General features: G+C 38.6%; 1 protein-coding gene and 1 long non-coding RNA gene across 7 annotated transcripts in view; one reads left to right on the top strand and one right to left on the bottom strand.

The window, feature by feature from the left end:
- The first annotated feature begins 280 nt into the window (after positions 1-280).
- Positions 281-20663, top strand: part of LOC137992228 (insulin gene enhancer protein ISL-1-like) — a 64250-nt gene continuing 43867 nt past the window's right edge. For 2 of the 5 annotated variants that reach the window (XM_068837426.1, XM_068837422.1), the window contains exon 1: positions 12967-13206. The gene's annotated coding sequence lies outside the window, so the exon portion shown is untranslated. Of the gene's footprint in view, positions 487-4097; positions 4158-12966; positions 13207-15975; positions 16132-20663 lie in introns of those variants that run through there. The other 3 variants (XM_068837425.1, XM_068837421.1, XM_068837430.1) reach the window with 2 other exon arrangements.
- LOC137992230 (uncharacterized) lies at positions 8106-17171 on the bottom strand. Of its 2 annotated transcripts, none has more exons than XR_011121660.1 (3): positions 16171-17171; positions 13595-15511; positions 8106-8321 (listed from the first exon to the last, which is right to left on the bottom strand). It is a non-coding gene; the product is annotated as an uncharacterized lncRNA (long non-coding RNA). The 2 variants fall into 2 exon arrangements; XR_011121661.1 differs by having other exon boundaries at positions 15458-15511.

The raw sequence follows: 20663 nt of genomic DNA, 5'->3' as shown, positions 1-20663 counted from the left end.
TATTGTTTGCTCCCCAAATGTTGCATAAGCTATTGTTTCCAAATGCTCTTGGGAACACTACATATTCCGATATCCCTAGGAGCATTTGAAACAAGGGTTTATGCAAAATTTGGTGGGGAAAGCAATGTGTATTATGGGGATTTCGAAAATGGAGAATGGCGCCAGTTCCTGAAGGTGTCAACCCGCTGACCAAAGAGCTTGAGGACTCTGGGCACGTCTGGGCACCAGTTTGAGGGCCTCACGCGGACGATAACCGCTGTTCGAAAAGAACGTGGATTTTAGATTTAAGAAGTGGCGCGAAAGGACGCGAAAGTTGCTCTTGAAGTTGCTCGAGATTTTGGAAAAAAACTTGCCGTTTCTTCTTGGAAAATACGCTGTTTCAGCTTTGAATCATGCAAGTTCCTTTTCGCACTTTGTTATGTATTCGCGAATCAATGAGGGATCGAATTCGCGTACGTGCATCACATTCGTGGATGTATTTGCAGGGTAAGCGTTTTCAATGAGCTCTTTTAATTTTTATAAAATTAGCAATTTTAGATCTTGAGATAAACGTGCATATCGATATGGTCTGTGTAAGGGAAATTAAAAACTTATGTCAAAAATTTGCGAAGAAGTTGATTGTCCTTCAGCACCACCTAGTGTGTGCTAGATTTAAAAATATTATAGGATCAGGACTGTTCAGCGCACGTGAAATTCAACTGGAATCGAATGCGACTTTCAGGACTTTAAACATGGTCTACAAAGCCCTTCATGCTTTAACATCTGCGTATATCACATCCTTACTTATTCTGAGACGCAATACCCAAGGGCTTAGAGGTATAAATAAGTTGTACCAACCTCGTGTGAACACTACAAACTATGGCAAAAACTCATTTAAATTCACTGCTACTAAATACTGGAATATCTTAACTGATAAACTTAGAACCGCGCCTAGCGTAACTAATTTTAGGAAGAATATCAAGTCATATATATTTTAGTTTTTATTATGTCTTATCTCATTGTACATACTTTTGTTTAGTTTTATCGTAATATTATAATCTAAGCTATTGTAATTTAATATCGTTGTTATTGTGTAGTTTGCATTGTTATTTTAGATTACATTCGGAGATACTAGCATATTTCTTTGCTACTCTAAAAAAAATCGGAATCGAAATAAAGTTATGTATGTATGTATGTATGTATGTATGTATAACTTCCTCACCGATCCCTTGTATCGACTTAGATGAACTCAGTTGTCGCCGTCGCCATCTGACTTCGTCTCGGTTGCTGGACTGAGACGAGAAATTCTCATACCGGTCTGAGTTTGCAGTGGTCTCATGTAAATCTCAGACCGGGTCCAGAAATTTCAAGCCTGTATGCCTTTGGGTCAGCCATATATTTATTGGAAAAAAACATATTGTTTCATCCCGAAACCAGGAACTAAGCATCTCGTCCTGGTTTCCTGTAAACAGCTGCAAAAATTTCATACTGGTACAACTTCATGCCAGTCTGAGTTCGTCCCAGTCTCATGTAAATACCGGGCCTTACCTGCGCATGAGGTGGAAGGAGGGAGGGGGATGGAGGTAAACCCTTCGATTGGTTACTGGTGAACATACACACGTCAGACACACATATGATAATTAAGTGAAGTATGATTGTTCCAGTGAGTGTAGTTCTGAGAAGGGCTGTTTAGGATGATGACATTTACTGACGTTTCGGTAAGTTTCACCGTGCACCGGTGGCTCAGTTTGTTGAGCACCGGGCTGTCACACGGAAGGTCGTGAGCTCAACTCCGGCTGGACCGACACTCAGGGTCTTTAAATAACTGAGGAGAAAGTGCTGCCTTTGTAATTACATCTGCAAATGGTTAGACTCTCTAGTCTTCTCGGATAAGGACGATAAGCCGGAGATCCCGTCTCACAACCCTTCAATGTTCGTAATCCTGTGGGACGTAAAAGAACCCGCACACTTGTCGCAAAGAGTAGGGCATGTAGTTCCCGGTGTTGTGGTCTTTCTTCTGTGATGTATCATGGTTGGGAGGGTAAATGCTCGGAGAAATTAGCTACACCAAGCTACTCTAAAAATCCGAGGGTAAATAAAGATATATGATATATGATGTATGATTGAACGGAAGTCATCTTAAGAGTAATTTAAATAATTTCTTATACTGTTGTGATCAAAAAAAAAAAAAACTTTTTTAAAAGTTTTTTTGTTTTGCACACTTTGATCAAGCGATTTGTATAAAAGTCACGAGGCGATTTTAGTCATCAACTGGGGGTTATCCGGGGGTGCCTGTTGCTATGCTTACATAGTGAAATTGCACCTTACAATGCCTTTCGTGAAAATGTAATGATTTAGTATTTCATTGGTGTTTATATAGTTAATAGAATATTACATGGCCGCTTGTTCTCGTGTTGAAAAATATTTGGCTCGTTCGCTGTGCTCACTCATGAAATATAATTTTTTCAACACTCGGAAGAGAAATTTCATATCTCTGTGTGGCTATGTAATGTCCTCTATATTTTAAGGAGCATTTAAGGTGTCTTTAAATCATTTGTTTTTTGGGATCTGTGGTCTTAAAAATCAGCAAAAATAGCAACAACAAACAAAGGACAAGGAAGAAACAAGATTTTTTAGTTTTCATTATCTTATAAAATATAAATTATTCAAAACATTAATTTCCCAGGAGAGAAAGCTGCCAGACCCCACATTTACTTATTTATCAAGTCAAATTGAATTCGATCAAACTGAGAAATGGTTCAAGGATATTGGAGGAGGAATCCTAGAGAAAAGCCCCTCAGAACAGAGTAGAGAACAAGCGAACTCGATTGCAGAGCAGAATTACATAATAAAACCTGGGATGCATTGGTGCTTCTGTGCCATCCCAGGCCTGCATCCCCTAATTAAACACAAAGACACACTGCAAATTAAAGAGCTCTGCTTTTGCTGGAGTTCATTCAAGCTTGATTGATACATGTACATGTACATGTAATCCAAGCAAATCTCAACAAACAGCAAAACAGAGAGAAAACTCTTGAAAAGATATTTCCAGGAAAACCAGAAAAGTGACAGGGGATGTTAAGGGAAGAATCAAAGACGTCTTACATCCAAGGGCGGATCTAGGATTTTGGCTAGGGGGGGGCATGTGTCAGACGGAAATGCACAGGAAGCCCAATCTTTATATTTTAGACAATGTATAATACATGCTTTTAAGAGGGTTAGGGCTGTAGTATGATAAATCTGTAAATGATGAGGCAAATAAAAATATAACTTAATGCAGTTTTTGTGCTTTTAATATCCTCTAGTAGCTTAATTCGCTTTGCTGTTTTTTAGCTAAGCTTACATTTCTAGGAAGAATCATTTGTGTCTGTTACATGTACTTAGGTTTTTTATTTCGTTTGTAAATTTTAGAATTTTTTAACTAAAACGTTTTTTTTTTGGTAACCGAGGGGGGTGCACGTGCACCCAGTGCACCTCCCCTAGATCCGCCCTTGACATCTGTACATGTAACAAACAGACACATTGCCAATGGGGACCTTTTTGATTGGTCAAATTATTAGAGCTCTTCATGTGTCTTCCATGGATTGAAAAATCATCCACATATGCCAATGGTACCATGCCTTTTTATAGTGAATCTTTGTGTCTTAAGTCTAGTCTCATCTTCTGAATTGCAAAAGAATGTTCTGCTCACCTTTTTCCATGTACATGTATCTGGCATTTCCCATAAAAAAGAAAAATAATGATGAAACCTGTTAAGATTGCACCCATCCCTACCATCAACAAAGCCACTTTACAAACCAGTACTAAAGACCTTAACTTTTACCAAACAATTTTAGCCTCATGAAGTTCATGCTGCCTTTTCATTTGCGGCACTATTGCATTCCACAATGCAATCATTAAAGTCACATATACATGTACATTCACATAAGTGTCTTAAAGTTACACATTTGTGTTCAGATAAGACCCCAGTACAACTGCATGCTTTTACTTTACAGCCAAAAGTTGAGTCTCATTGAAAGAAGGGTGAAATGCAAAGGAAATCCACTATACTGGACATGTAAGTCCAGACCCTTCCATCTGAGATTCTAATAAAATTCTGTAATTGTTGACTTCTCCAGGCAGGACAACTTAATTTGGCCTTGTTTGTGCTCTAGAAGGCTGTTTCATCCATCCATATTGTAAGTAATTTTCTTTATTTTTCCTTGTATGCTGGTTATTTTTTCCAACTCTCTAGCTTCAAGTCATTGCTCCCTTCTGCAATCATCTGTTGCAGTTCATAAGTACTGGTCTTTTTCATCCCAATGCCTTGTACTTTTACTTTAACATAATTATGAAGTTCGCCTTGAGCCGACATAGTTAATAGAGGGGAATGGTTATGAAACCGGAGAAATTTCTTTGTTGTATGTTTTTGTTCTCTTTTTTGGCCTTGACTCTGCACAAAACTCAATAGTTGTTTACTTCGTGCTGAGGAACTAACCAATAGAAACGTGTTGATTATGTAATTCATCCATAGTGTAAGAGCACAAAACAAAAGATTGTGCATGGTCATGGACTTTCCAACATAAATCTTGGCATCTTTGTTTGCTCCTTTGATGTTTGCCGAGCTTCAAAACCAGTCCCCTCTATTAACTATGCCTTGAGTGTAGAGCCCTTTTTATGAATAATTACTCTAGTCTTAGTGCAAACTTCACCAACAAGCAATGTGTATGTTTATACAATGTACATATATGTTTATGTAAGACAATTTATATTATTTATTATAGCCTGCAGAGCAGGTGTTTTTTGACAGGCGGATGCTTTTTCAAGGTCTAAAGTTCGTAATGGGCCGCCATTTTGAAAGCACACAGCTGGTAGAGGATTGAGACGAGGGGCAGGGGAAGGGGCGGAAAGGCCACCCAGTACCATTTCATACTGCCCTCCTCTCACTGAGTGCAATTTTTTTGACGGGCGTCAGGCCTCTGTTAGATGTCGGCCAATAGTTCTTACCAAAACAAAAATACGCCTGCTTTGCAGGCTATATTTGTTATGACATTGCTTACGCATATCACGCTGAGTACAACACTTCCAAATGCTTTAAGGTTGTCTTTTTTTCACTCAGAAGCTGTCTTGTTGCACAACTCAAATAATAAATTTATAACAAGCAAAGATTTAGGGCAATGAAAAAATACTATCTGTCCAATTCTAACTTGCCAATGATATTTTAAAAAAAGCCTGAATTTAGAGCAATGAAAACATATTGCCTATGAGCCACCCACAATTTTTAGTACACTTGACATATAGAAACATCGAAATTGCCCAGGATTAAGAACGAAGACTCATACAGCTGTACGTGCACAATCTTTCACTTAAATCATGTCGACTTACATGTAAAACAAGTGATCTAGTTGAATGAAATATGTGAGTATTAGCATCATACCGGAAATGACAAGTAACCAAGCCCCTATATTTCGACGGCACGCCATCTTAACTTAAGGGCCAAGCAGGCCATAACAAAACAAGCTCTTGAGTAAAACTCACTCGTTTCTTCATTTAGTTAAATAGTCCACAAAAAAACTAACTGCAAATTGCTCGGACGGACGTTTTCCTGCACGTCATGCATGTCTTGCAGTTGCACTAAGCAAACGTTTATTCCATACTCTAAGGAAGGACTGAACATGTTGTTTCCACTTCATAATTCCTCTTCTTTTCAGTCTACTGTATTTACTCGAATAAGCGCCGCGGCGCTTATTTAATTTTTCGCGCCACAAGTGCGGCGCTTATTCAAGGGCGGTGCTTATTTAAACATTGTACCAGACAATTTTTTTTTTCTATATTTTTATTCAACGGTACACTTTCTATCTGTTAATTTTCCTATGGACTGATACTAAGCTGATAGTAAATCTAGAATTACGAGAGAAATTCACGCGGTGAAAAAAACCCGAGAGTTTCATGATAACGAGAGCGAAAATATCAGCGGTGAGAGCGAACTCCTTTGTCGTTGTGGAACAATTTATAGTGTTTTTCCTGGTTATACGAAATTCTTCGAATAAGCGCCGCATGGGCGATGCGGCGCTTATTCGAGTAAATACGGTAATCTGATGCAAGGTCAAAAATCTTTTTGGCTTTACGTGTGCACCAAAAAGTATCGCAAAAGCCGGGAGTTAACAGTGAAAGGCAAGCCAAAAGACAGATGAAGAAAAAAATAATATCGTTTTTATATAAAACACTGAATATCGAATTCTCAGCGAAAGATTAATGACAATCGATCGTAAAAACACCAATATTTCTGCAGTGTCTGACTTCTGTGAATCAAGGGAAAGATCACGATGTTCTGTCAAAAGGAAGAAATTGATCACGTGCTAGGCAACCACAAAGGTGCACGTGATCACCTTGTGTCAAGGTTCTTGTTTACATTGAATGAACTACAGGGAAGAATGTTAATCGTTCGTTGCTTTCAGAGTTAAACAACGTACTTTTTCGCCAAGAAACTTCCGTCTTTCGTTTGCAATTTTTGTTGTAGTATTTAACTGAATATTAACATTTTATCTGTCGGGTCAGGAAGCCTTCGTTGTTGGGTTATTTACCCGAGACCCGACTCTTATCTGGAACACTGTTGAAGGCGCTGAAACTGGGTTTTCCTGGGAGTAATGCTGGTGGGGCCAATCCGAAAATAACACGACAATTAGTAAAATATTAGAAACAAAGCTCACTTTGATATCCAACGGCAAAAGATGCAGTTGTTGTAGAAAACCATTACTCGTCGCCACATTTAGTAAAATATTGGAAATACAGCTCACCTCGATACGGCTCGACGGAGTCCATTACTCGTCGCTTTTAAGATATTAGATATTTATTTTTCACCGCCTGTCTTGTTTATCCAATTGACGTTCCATTCTTGAGCTCCATAAGGGTATATTTTGTATAAAGATGCACCAAAACGCCATTCGTGTTACAACGAGTTCGACGCCACTGCAGGTTAATTAAATATTCTACTGTGTCCACTGGATAAAATCTACGCAAAAGACTCTACGCACAAAGACAGTACTTAGCAGGGGAGTGACAGGTTTTCATTTTCCGACAAGGTGAAAAAATAAAACGGACAAATTCCACTCAGATTCTGACTGAATTGCCATATGGCAACCCGGGAACAAATGTTAAACCCGCCTTACACTCTCGGTTCCTATGGCTATGAGCGTACAACTTTATTGTATTTGTGGAACGCCGTTTTTACAGACCGAGTCGCATTTAGATTGATTTTCCCGCGAAACCAGACCTTCCAGCCAATCACAAGTCTTACATGAGAACTTATTACCCGTGAGGTTGAGAATGGTCGCTCGTGCATGCCAAATCTTATTTAAGAACTCGTCAAAAATAGCTTGATTTGTGAAAATGCCGTTTCATAGACCTACATGTAGTACTGGATTTGTAGGCTCCTGGTTATGTTTATCCATACATCCTACTCAAAACTGAATGATTGGAATTCCAGCATCATCAGGCTCTTGTTAATTCCTTAAGAACGGTGCCAACTGTTGTTATTGCGCATACGTTCTGCGCATCTCGAGACACTCAGGATTCCTATGGGTGATGCTTAAGTCATGATACAAGGATATTTTTGCCTGGTTTAAAACAATGCGGAGAAAGCAGAACTAAGCAAGTGCTCTTGGTATCCAAAAAGAAAATTGGGGGTAACTATGCATTTTTCAGAGATAATTAGGCTTAAATTTGGAAAAGAAAGCCATACATTGTTTTGTATTATAAAGCTTTTTACAAATTTGTTGATTAATTATCTCTGAAAATGCGTGGTTACCCCCAATTTTCTTTTTGGATTTCAATAACACTTGTTAAGAGCTGCTTTTCCCGCATATTCATAAACCGGGAAAAAATAACTTTGAAGTAGTGGGCACACCGTCCTTAAATTTTATGATGTTCCTAGAAAGGAGAGAGGAGTCATTGAACTAAACTTTTCCTTGGAAAAGTCCTTGCATTTTTTTAAAACGTCCTTGAGGAATCTCCGAATTACGTGCAACCTTAAATTTGGTTGGACGTATCTTTTTCTTTGGGGTGCAGGGGTGGGGCTAAATTCTCGGGTTTCGCCAAAAACAGTCGGGAAAAACATTAGTAGTGTCACGAGTGCTTGAGAGAGATCGTTTTTGATGATCCAGAGCTCCTCTTTATTCCATCAAACCGACCATTCGTTGTGCCTGCAAAAGAAGTTGTCGTCGACAGTTTTCGTTTTTTTTTCGCTGCGCACTCGCCCCAGTTCCTCTTCTCGCGCATATTTTTGTGACGTTGTTGGATTACGCGTCATCCACTTTGAGCTCACAGGAATCTTCGAGAGCAACGTTAGTGTGGTGTGTTGAAGCCTGAAAATTTCAAGAAGAAAGCAAGCTTGAGAGAGATGGGAAGTACGCCAAACTGCAGGTTAGTATGCGTTTTATATGATAATCTTGTTTAACTTTTGTCCTACACCTAGTTCAGACCAAAATATAAACTTTTAAAGTTGTTCAATTAAACCGGGTTTTGGTTTGTGGCGTTTACACCACGTGCACCCCCAACCAAATAGGTTTTTAACATTGTTAAAAGAATTTACATAAGAAAAGGAGGGAGTTCTGTATCATAACAAGGTCAACAACAGCCTCACTTTCATTTAAAGGCCTGGTAACTAAGCACACAACTGTAAAGAGGTCTATTAACTACTTCGCGAATTATTCTCAACGATGTTTACCCAAGCTTTAGTCGACAGGTCCACGAGCTAGAGAAAAATATGGCTGAGGAGAATATCAAAGAACAGCTAAAATACACAAGGAATATTCCACCTTGCACTGAAAGGAATCTTTCTACCTACCTTTTTATTTTCCTTTGTAGACTTTCCCCTAAAGACTAGTACCATAATTTTTAAGCAGCATTCATTTCTTGTTTTTCGCCGTTTACATAAAAAAAACCGGTCTGACCACGAACTTAGACCGGTTTGACTTCGTCTCATTCTCGTCACCAGAGCCTTGGATCGACCCAAGGCTCTGGGAAACTCTATGCAGGAGAACATGCGCCGTAGTGTTCTTATAGCCAAAAACTGGCTATTGGAACCTTACGGCGCCTGCTCACTCCTCGCGCTAACATGAATGCACCAATTAGAGACGCTTTTGATTGTTCTTCACGAAAACCAATGAGAAGACACTTTCTTTCAGGGTTCCCCAGAGCTCTTCTCTCGCTCAGTCAAGAGAAGAGCTCTGGAGTCGAGATTGACTTCGTCTCGGTTGCTGGACCACGACGAGAAACTCGCGTACCGGTTTGACGTTCGTCCCGTTCTCATGTAAATGCAAACACGTTCCTACCGTTCTCATGTAAATGCAAACAAATCTCAGACCGGGTCCAAAAGTTTCAAGCCTATGTGGTTTTGGATCAGCGATATACAGGTATTTCAAAAAACGTTGTCAAAAGAAAAAGCAAACATGCCATGAGCCAAGACCGCAAGGTAGTATGGGTAATTTCACGTGACACCAGGAGATCTTTGCTATATGATGCGGCATTGTTAGCTAGTTTCAATAATTCCCATATTACCTTGCAGTCTTGGCTTATGGGCTTTTTGTGTTTTTTTCGACGTTTTTTGAAATAGCTGTATATATTAAACAAAAGATGCCATTTCTTCCCAAAACCAGGCACCAAGCATTTCGTCTCGGTTTCATGTAAAGGGCTGCAAAAATTTTTGCAAAAGTTCATACCGCTCTGAGTTCGTCCCATTCTCATGTAAATACCCCCTTTGTCGCTGCATGGGGGAACTCAATTGGAATTCCTGCCTCGAAGTTGATGAGTCGCTTAAACCATGCTTGAATTTGAACGCGTTTTGTTCGGTGTGAACCCCTCGTAAATTAAAAGAAAAATAGTTAAAGAACATTTGTTGACTGCAAACTTAATTTTTTTAACCGGCCGGATGAGTTGGTGGCAATACGGAATGACATTAAAATGTGAGAAGTATGACAATTTCTTTACGCTACGACTTTTCTCCTAAAACCAAGAAAACTGGAAGTACTGGTCTTGCAAGATGCATCGAGAAATGACTGCAAAATGAATCATATACGTCAATTATAGTTAATAGACGGGAATGGTTATGAAACCCGACAACTTTCTTTGTTGTAGGTTTTTGTTCTCGTTTTTGGCCTTGACCGTGCACAAAACACAATAGTTGTTTACTCCGTACTGAGGAACTAACCAATAGAAACGTGTTGGCTACGTAATTCATGCATAGTGTATGAGCGCAAAACAAAAGTTTGTGCACGGTCGTGGACTTTCCAACGTAAATCTTGGCAACTTTGTTTTCTCCTTTGGTGTTTGCCGAGCTTCCAAACCATTCCCCTCTGTTAACTATGGCCAAAAAGAATGAAGCTCCATCGAAAGAATTTCAAGAGCAGTCGAATGTACATAAACTGATGTTGATACCGTTGTTTCTTCCGCGGTACAGGATTAAAAATGTGGCAACGGACAAATACTGAGCAGATTGTAATCATTCTCAAGTTATCGGCATCTAGCATAGTTCCGATTCTTTTTCCAGTTTTGTTAAAGAGTTTCGAAAAAATGGTAGCATGTTCAATCTATTGCAGTACTATAATGGAGAGCCCTGACAAAAAGCTCAAGTATCCTGTAAGACTTCAACAACTGGATGAAGCAACATGTAGTTTGGGAGATTTAAAACGCCGGGGTTTTGACAATTTAAGCTGGCAGTAAACGCAATTGCAACTCGAAAGTTTTTGCCAAAGTAACTTTTCTCTCCTTCCTTCGATTTAGCCTTCTTGGATATTTTGGACTTTCAAGGCCGGCTTTAATGTATCTTTTCTTCTTTCTTGATGGCAAAATAATACAAAATTAATAAATACTGAGACACAAAGCAAGATTCAGACACCTTTTTTTAGCGGACTTGGTTAGCAGCCTTCTTCGGGAGTATTCTACTAAAACAATCTGTAAAACGTAGTGAACGTGAAATTCTTTGAAACTTCCATCTGGCAGGTCGAAGGCGATAAAGAGCCATTTTGTGGCATCAGTGACAAGTCCAGCTATCGGCTAGGTCAAAGCAATACTTCATGCAAATACGGCGGTTTAACCACTTGACTACGCCTCTTTTTTCAAGGCGTTTATAAGAAGAAAGAAAAATTAATAGCCTCAACCGACAATGATCGACTGTAAATAATTCGTCTTTGACACCTTGTGCAAGAAAACGAGGTTTTTTTTTTACACCAAATCATCAAAAAAGATGAGTCTCTTATTCATCTTTTTGTTCTTATTTCTTATGAGAAAGTTTGCGATACCATGTGTTTTGTTTCTAAAAGCCAAACAGGTGAACTCTTGGTCAGCTTTGTGAAGATGTCGTTGTTGTCATTTGTGATGTCATTCTTGCATCATAATTCTGCTTGCACGGGCTCAATTCGAAATTACTGACGTAGCCGTTCTCGGGAACGGTTCCGAAACAATTGTCAAATAAATCAAAAGAAAAGAATGACCTTATATTAGTCCTGAACATAATAAAGCTACGCCCTAGCTACATCGCTGCAACCAGTGAATTTATAGGATTAGATCCCTTTAAAATGATATCTGCAACTTAACATTACCTCTCTGGATTTCACCTTCTGTTTTAAAAGTGATGTTTTTCCTTTTTCACACAAATAAAAAAAAATTGTTCTGAGATATAGTTAGTGTAAGCATATCAAGACAAAATTTCGCCAGGGAAGTAGATTTTCCTCTAAAATAATGTTACCATGGCAACGATGTAAGATACTTCTTTCAGCCTTGTAATCAATGTATATTGTCTGTTGTGAAAAAAAAAAACGGGACGGTGAAATTTTCCCATACAGCGTTACCATATAATGTTAGAAAAAATCTCTAAAATATTTAAGATTCAAGAAAATCAGTAGCCCAATTTTACAGAAAAATCAGTTTTTTGAGATATATCTCTAATTATTTTTTTTTTTTTCCACCTACAGAATTTTTTTTTTAATTTCAAAGACAAACATTTTAAATTATTTTCATTTAACATGCAAAAAATGAAAAAAAAAATCGTTCGGAAGCAGAGAAATAAACGAGTAAAGTTGCAAAATCAGGAAAAATGATAGGGTAAGAAGATCAGCATTTATGCATGCGTCACCCGCTGATTCGAGTCCCCGCGGTCATCCGCGCGGTCATCCGCGCGCGAGTGGAACACAAACACAAACGGATTCAAGTGTTTGTACAAAAGTTCTTAGTTTTCGGGAATAGGAGAGTTATGTTTGTATTCCATCTATGTAAGAATTAGAACAAAGGTGACCCACTGACGCGAGCAGCTGTAGCAATACGGCGAAGCGGACGGATTTTGGTCGGCGGTTGTTAAAAACCGTCAGTTAAAACAAACCAAGCAGCCCATGCATTCAAACCGTGGAAGAACTGTTTAGGGCGAATTTTGATCCTGGAGCATCCTGACGAAAACCGGCTCCTCAGGCAATGGCTCGCTCTTGAAAATCGCTTATGGAGAGAAGAAATTTTGATGCGCAAAACGATTCGAGCTTCTGCCAGCTTAGACTGTGTACAGTCGCCCCCTCCCCTCAGAAAAAAACCCTTCCCTGATTTCTTCCGAGGAGAGGAGCGTGTGTACACAGGCAATGTGGAGCGTGCGTTAGATTCTAATGAAACCGAGCCTCATTAAGCCTCGTTTTCTTCACTGAATTGGTTACTTCTGGACTTTCAGATCACTGTTCACAGCTTTCTAAAAGAAACTGACATCTTTCCACAGAGAGACCATTTTTTTTGTTATTAGACAAATGCAAAATAAAATTACAAATAAAAAGAAAAAAATTGAAATAAAGAAAATTAAGTAATAAATAAGAAAACTAGTAATAAATGAACCTGGGGCAGCTATTTTAGGCAGCGATTAATTTTAACCATGCCACATGTTGTCTGACCCAAAACCGGTTTTAGTTTTGAACCGGATTGTTTGATAATTGGCGAATGTGGCTAGCAGAGGTCTCTTCACCTTTCTGATTTTTCTTTCTTTTTTTATCTTTTCCAGATATGATGATGAAATTTGAACAAAGACCTTCGCACCATCTACCAAGAGCACAACGTCAAGTTCAAAGCTCACGCCGGCTTTCAAGTTAATCCCGGGTTCGACCGGGATGCTCAGTTTTTGCTTTACCTCGCAGGTTTTCTTTGTATGGCGCCGCAGGAAGTTTAAGTTAAAGGGAGTTTGAGAAACGACGACATCTACAGCAACGACAACGCCAGAACTGAGTAAGAATATTATGGGATAAAAGAGGAAAAATAGTCGTGCTACACGTGCGAAACGTATTTGTGTTCACTTTTTTTTTTTTGCGTGCTCTGCGAAACAACAACGTGAAATCACCAAATTCTGCATTTATTTCCGTTACAGTACTAGTCAAGGGCTGCCTGTCTGCCCCTATTCCGGGCAGCGAGTACTCTGTATAATTCAACGTGAGCTGGATACCGAAGTATCGTAAATGACTTAAGATTTGTCAATGAAAATTATATTTTAAGAGTTTTTTTGTTGAGGTTGCCTTTGTCTTTCCTTTAAATCCCTACTGGTTCGTACCTGGCAAGTTGCCGAAATGTGAAACACAACTAATTTGGACGCGATTCACCCTGGTAAATTTTATCTTACCCAGTATAAAGAAGTATCCATGATAATTTTCCTTCTACTTGTCCTAATTTCACAATCTCACTCGGAGGAATGCGAAGAGACGAAGACATAAAAGGTAAAAGGGATCATGCATTTTCTGGTAAATAGTGTGAGCCCTTTTCGTAACTTGGTGAATCCATTCACAGCACCAATCTTGGTAAATTCAGTTTGGCCATCATCCCATTCAGCATTGATCTTTATTTGATCGGAGGATTAATCTCCATGGATTGCCGAAATCATTTCTATAGCTCTTTTAATATTGGATGAAATCGGCTTATCTTCTTTTGTAATCTTCCTTTCAGTCCCTACACCTTTTCACCGGCGGCCAAAAATTGACAATGCTTCGTTGTTTTCTTGAATACCAGCTTCATTTTATTAATTTTCGATTTTGTCAAAGTGTCTGTTACACTGATTTTATTGACCTCCCCCTATTGAATAAACTCCTTTTCATTGTGTCTGCGCTTAATTATTTTCTCTTTCTATCGTTATGTTTCAGTGCAAGTTTATAATTACCTTCCTTGTATTTCACTCAAGGCCGCTTTCTTTTATTAAACTGTCGATCAGAATCAATAGAATTATTGTTCATTTTTGTTGCTAAACGGAATGGATTTGTTTATCGTTCTGTGGCTTTCTTATTGGCAAATAAAGATATTTTTAAGAAAAGACAATTTCACTAATCTTTATCCTCAGTGATTTTGGAAATCTTTCTTCGTATAGATTGTTACCACAGACGCCGTTCTGTAACTTCCAAGCCTGCATCTTTCTCAACGCAACGCAAATGGTGGTATTGAACAAAATGGAAATGTAGGAAATCACTGTGTGTACACAGATGTCCTTTTTAATGCTCGCATCATTGACTTGTGTAGAAAGCCTTGTATTGTGTTTGCAGATTGCAAATCTTCGATTAATAAACTTGCGCTGTGTAAACTATGAAACTCATTTCAAGGTGACGTGTCGAGATTTACTTTAGCCTTTTCATCGTGCAGCAATTTTTGTTCCAAAAATTGCCATTGAAATAAAAGGGTTATTAAAAAAGTCGTTGATTGTTCTCAAAGAAAGAAATTACTGCATTTTTTTTCTCGCATGTGGTTACTTAGGATTAACGGCAATGGCAGAAGAAGAACCCCAGCTCTCTCTCTAAAAAAAAAATAGAAATGTAATATCTTTGCAGGAAATCGTTAAAAGCCGAGGGAAACAAAGAGGAAATTTTATCTTAAGGAGCAAGGCGTTTTATCGAACGAAAACGAATTAATCTTTGTTGACATCAGCTGCAAAGTTCCCATTTGTAAAAGTACCGAGAGGCTGACAGAAGACGACTTTTAAAAAGCAATTTTCTCTTGTATCTCGAAAATCGACGCGACCAGTTTTGGCATGGGAAAGCCGAAATACCCAACAGAAGTCGGTAAGGCGTTGGAATTAGCTTACTATCGTGGCAAAGTAACCGGATTTTTGAAAGTGTAATTTGCCTTTGTGTTGGCTGAATGAGATGTTTATTTTCTACACGACGCGTGCATTTTGTTTTTATAACAAAATTAAAGAGTAATGTAAAACGTGAAAGGAGCGTGTAGTTACAGTTTACAGGCTGCTTTTGTTTTCTTGTTTTCAAACAAAAAGTGTTAAACAAAAGACCGCATGGTTCTTGCGCCTTATTTCTGTAAACTCTGTTTGCAGAATCACATTAATTTCCTGTTCACAACCTCCTTTGGAAACAGGAAACTCTTTTCTAAGCACACTCAGAAGACATCCAGCTCTTTGAAGTCTTTTGAATTCCATTTTGAAAGCGGAACGAAATAAGTCGATGCCGTCTTTCTCACTGATGTTCTGGATCTCATCAACAAGTTTTACCTTTTAACAGTGGCAGCTTTGCTTGGCAGCGCTTCTTGAAATTTCAAGTTGTTCCTTGTTGAAACATAAAAGAAAAACACACAATCCATAAGTTTTAAAGAGAAAGTTGACTCTTGTGTATGACACGAACTAACCAAATGTGTCAAGTCTTCATTGTTTGGCAAAATAACCTTTTGTTGCGCTTAAAAGTTCTAATGCTGTCTTGCTTTGTCAGCTGTTCATTTAGCCAGCACTGTTGACTTAGCCAGTTTGGAGCCATTTTAGCCAGATTTTGGACAACTTTAACTGCACTCGAGTGAAGCACAAGCACGATTTATTTCCTTCGGTTTAATTTCGCTTGCAATAAACTTGGAAATCGTCGGCTCATGAGAAAAGGTGTCTTTGGTGTACTGATTAACTGAACCCATAGTTCGGAGTCATATTCAACAGACGTTTTTCACTAATCCTTGTTAAAATTTCGTTTCGTGATTATTATGAATGGCACATGTCATTTGTTATATTTAAATCAGATAGTTATCGCTGTCCATGGCATGATTTCTTCGTGCCTTGTAGACTGGTTGATCACTGATCCACCAAAAGGTGGGTTCACCACAAATAGTGCTTTGCCGTAAAACAATTTTAGCTTTTTTCAAGCATCGTGGAAACTTACCATCCTCACTTTGAGAAACAAGAAGGTAGGAAAAGGCTTTTGTCACAAACGTAACAGTTTTTACCTGTTGGGCCCTTATCCAAAAGTCTTACATCTCTTCAGTCTTTCAAAGCTCTTCAATCTTACGAGTGCTTTCGCATGTGGAAGAGAAACTCTCTAATTTAACTCATAATTGTTAAGAATCTTAAATGCATTTGAGCCAATTACGACTTCCAATGCCGAGTGATTTGTGTAACGGAAAAAGGAAGAGAAAGTTTTGTATATAATTTTTTTTTTCATCTTTTATTGGAAAGTGTATTACAGTAATTTGAAACCCCTGAGGCAGAAAAAACGTGTTCGAAAGCTTGTTGTTCTCCATTTTCGTCAACGGTGTTCGCAAGTTTAGATCCCATGTATTTCTACTGAGTTTACTTCAAAAATCTTCCCTATCTCGTAATGTGCAGAAGTAAAATCGTTCCAAACCGAAGTTAGGGTCTTGTGCAATATTGTCTATGAAGTGGGAAGAGTTCCTCGTCTCCGTTGCTCATGTTTGTTATTATAACTGTTTTTTCTTTAGTTCATGTCAATTGCCCTAGTCAGGACTAAAAGACGTTAATTCCTTTTCTTCCATTCCTTGCATTTCTTTGATTAACATTTGGTCTTGTTTGTTAAGCCGAGTTTTGTTCTCATTGCTTGGTTGCCCCATACCATTTCAACACTATCTGAGAATTGTTTCGCAATTAGCGAAATTTGTTACTGAATCAAACAAAGCAGTGGAGGTGCAAATGCCTCGAGCCCTATTTTAGTGGTTGGACATTGCGTTGCAGACCGCGTTTTGTGGAAAAGCGGCTTGGGTGCCCACTTGCCCATTGTTAAGAAAGCCGGTGACGTTTTCTGAAAAGGTTATAGTAACTACATTTTTTTGTTACTATTGGACCGTGTGACTCCAATGTGAGTTCGTGTATGTTTTCCGTTTCAAATACGTGATCCTACTTTCGATGAACCACGTTGTCATGCAAGCGAGATTAATCCATGCACATGCTTCCGTGACAGACGCCAGTGTTTTGAAAACAAGTACAATGCATTTTTTGTCACCTGTTCAACTACCAATGTAAAAAGGAGGATCGTCGTTTTTTTTGGCCACGAAACAATTGTCTGTTGTTTTCTTGTTTTCAGTACTGTGTGGCTTGGTCTGTCGAATGTTCATATTTTCCCTGGTGAAAATAGCAACACTGTCAAGCTTACTAAGTTTTCGCCCACCACATTAACATTCGGTATCATGTGGTTTTTTAAACGACGCATTTGGAGCTTTTTGATGTTTCCGTGGACATCTTGCTTTTAAAGTATTAGATGACCATGCGGTTAAAAAATAATAATGTCAATGAGTTGCAAGGTTTTTTCTTTCGGAACGGCGTGGTCGTTCCGCGCTATCTGATATTAGTGTTTGCTTCTTACAAAGGTGCTAAAAATAAAAATAAAAATAGGTTTGTCATCGGAAGCGTGATGAGATCTTATAGAGTTCTTCGATATTGTAACTGAATTCTTCATCTGGACCTCGGAGTCTCCTTTGAAAAGGCAAAAGAGCACCATCTATTAGTTACAATCTGTACAAATTGGATATTAACTTTTCAAATGAACACCTGCCTTGATTGGAGCAGATAGCCAGATTGATGTATTTTTCGCTTGATCAATGCAAATGCTACCCTTAGTCGTGATTCAACAGCCACTCCGATTTTTAAAAAAATATTTCACAGAAATTGCTATTTTTACCTTCTGCATCACGTATGTTTAAGGGTCAGTGCCAAAAAAATCCAGCTGCAGTGAGAAAATAGAAGACTCATTTTAGGGGAGGAAACTTTTAGTGATCCTTTTCAGTTTCCACCCGTCGGTTTTTCCTCTTCGTCAATATTTCAATTTCTGTAGGATTTGATATACATTAGTTTTGATTCCCCTTATTTTCATCCCTTTTCGTCGTTTAACCCTTTTCAAAAGGCTCTGTGCCCACCCATTGGAAACCTCCTTCATCTATTGATTTATGATAGCAGTATTCTCTCTCGTGGCGCAGTGGAGCTCTCCTTGCAGAGGTAGCTTGAGGTTTTAACTTTAATAGTTTTTTTTTTTTTTGAGGAATGACATCATTTGTTGTCGCCGAAATAAACCCGGATTAATAAGATGTCAACTTTGCAGGTCAGAGAATGCTTTGAGCAGATTGATCGATAAAGATGCATTTTTTTTGGGCCTCATGCAGGACAATTTTCGGTCTACCGTCAACAAGCGAATCATGATATCACTGCTAAAACGTTAGAAATTTGTCTCTGAAATTCAATTGTCTTTCGTGGGTTGTAGTACTGAGGTTGACGTCTGACAGAGCGCGTTTGTTGTTAGCGCACTCCTTGGAGAGATTGCGGCCAAGCATGGAGTCTATGTCTTAAAATCGTTGAATAAAACCACTTAATTTTTTTCAATGGATGGTTTCATCCCATGAAGCAAAAGGTTTCTCCATTTCACCATTAAAAGTCCTATATCATATACCGTTTGGAAGAAACTTTGTAACTATACCGTTGGTTGTCATTTGCGCACAGCAAAATCCCGGGCTAGGAACAAAGGTTACTTAAATCACATCATTTTGTATTTAAGCCCGCAGTTTTCTTAAAATTGAAGGAGCCCAATTCAGTCTCGAACATATCCGAGTAGAACTTTTAATTACAGACAACGACTCGTAATGATTCTAGTGTCACTGTGTCCATTCATTCTGTACAGTACTTCCAAATTATCTCGCAATGGTGTTTTCATCAAAACGAAACTTCTCTTGTCCTTTTAAAGTAATCAGTTGTTTTCATTATTTCGTTGTAAAAACAAAACGCCCATGAAATTTACTTTTCGTACGTTGGAAGACGAAGAAGGTGACAGTTTGTAATTTTTCAGACAGGTGGTATATTCGCTTGCCTTTTCGCTGTCAAGGGAAACATTAAAGAACACTGTAGACTCGATTCACGCAAGCTGAAGGAGCAGTTAATCTTGTTTTCAACTGTTAAATTAAATTTCGTTTGTATTTTGCACGTCGGTTCTTGTTCAGTGTTCTTTTGATTTTTTTTTTTTGAGGGATGGGGAGGTAATTTTCATCATCAAGTTTGTTCACTATACATGTTGTAGTTATCCAAGACGTGAAAATCCCAACTTTTGAGAATCCCTTGTTTTTTTTCAGAAGACAAAAACGCAACTGAAATAACCAATACTCGGCGAATTTCGAAACTGTATTAACATCAAAAAGCGCAAGCAAATTGCGAAGTCTTGTAGCATTCCTTTGGCGTGATTGAATCCTAAAAACCCAATTTTCAATGCTGTGCATTGACGTTCAAAAATGGACAATCCTGCTGGATATTTCCGTCCAATTCGTTTAAATTCATGAGCGTTAATTTGGTTTTAGAAAAGAATATGTCAAAAGGAATGATGGAAATTGATTAGGTGGAATCATAAAGTAAATTCGAAAATTTTTGCATTGACGTGCCGCAGTTTGGCCATCAAAACTTGGTTGAATAAATTTCGTTGGATCTTAGTGTTGATGCATTTAAAATAGAAAAGAACCCGTCTTCGCTTTGTTCCTTGCTTTTGAAACTGATTTCTTTTCTAGAAAACCTTAATCTGGCCAACGTACAACCTTACTGATCCATGAATATAGGGTAATGAAAGGAGTCAGAATAATCGCAGCCTCCTCGGTGGCGATTGAGTTCAAACAAATCAAACTACTTTCCACAAGCTGGTCTTTGTCTCTCGGTAAGAACTAGAGCTCACCTTGAAAGAAGGACGTGTGTTACCTTTGTTTTGAAAATACCGACTTTCAGATGTGCCTATACTACAATAGTTCGTGAACGTCTTTTTCTAATTAACTTCGCGTGATTCAGACAATTACTTGCTAAACGATTCTTACGAAAGCCATCCTTTGGCTTAAGTTTATTTTTTTTGTTTTGAGCAAGAAAAAAAAAAGAAGATGTATGAAATCGTTGGGAAGCCACTGTAATATTGGCGTCTCGTACTTAAATGCCTCAGTTTTTGCGAAATCTGAAGGTCTCTCCTATTGAGATGGTAAAGCTTCACGTAGTCTTGATGAACGCACGGAGAGATTCGCGTGGATATTGGCTACCAGAGAAATAATTGCCCGGTACCATTTTCTTTGCCATATGGCCAAGTATTGCTTAGAAGCAGACCTGTTAATCACAAGGGAACACTACAATGTGAAAAGCTGTTCTCAGGTAACCGTTGATGGAACCTGTTCCCTGGTCTCCTCTTTTTTGATCGTGTTGACTGTTAGCGTCTGGAATTGATCGCTCGGAGTTTCACAATTGGCCCGTGGGATCTCGTAGTCGAGTGTGGTGCTGTTGTGAAATCTTTCGGTGTTCACAGCTTTGGTTGTTTACATAGCGATCCAAGAGCAAGGTAGAGCATGTACCTCCCTTTAATTACATTACTCCAGAATACTGCAAGTTTAATAGATTCGTTTCCAGCTTTCAAAATTATTGATCCACAAATGGTGCACGTCCCGTCTTTTTTTTTCGTGGATAAAGTTGCTTGTCGCTTTTA

Source organism: Montipora foliosa, chromosome 2 (assembly GCF_036669935.1).
Source record: "Montipora foliosa isolate CH-2021 chromosome 2, ASM3666993v2, whole genome shotgun sequence".
Taxonomy (NCBI): Eukaryota; Metazoa; Cnidaria; class Anthozoa; order Scleractinia; family Acroporidae; genus Montipora; species Montipora foliosa.
This window is presented reverse-complemented; position numbering and strand designations above follow the sequence as displayed.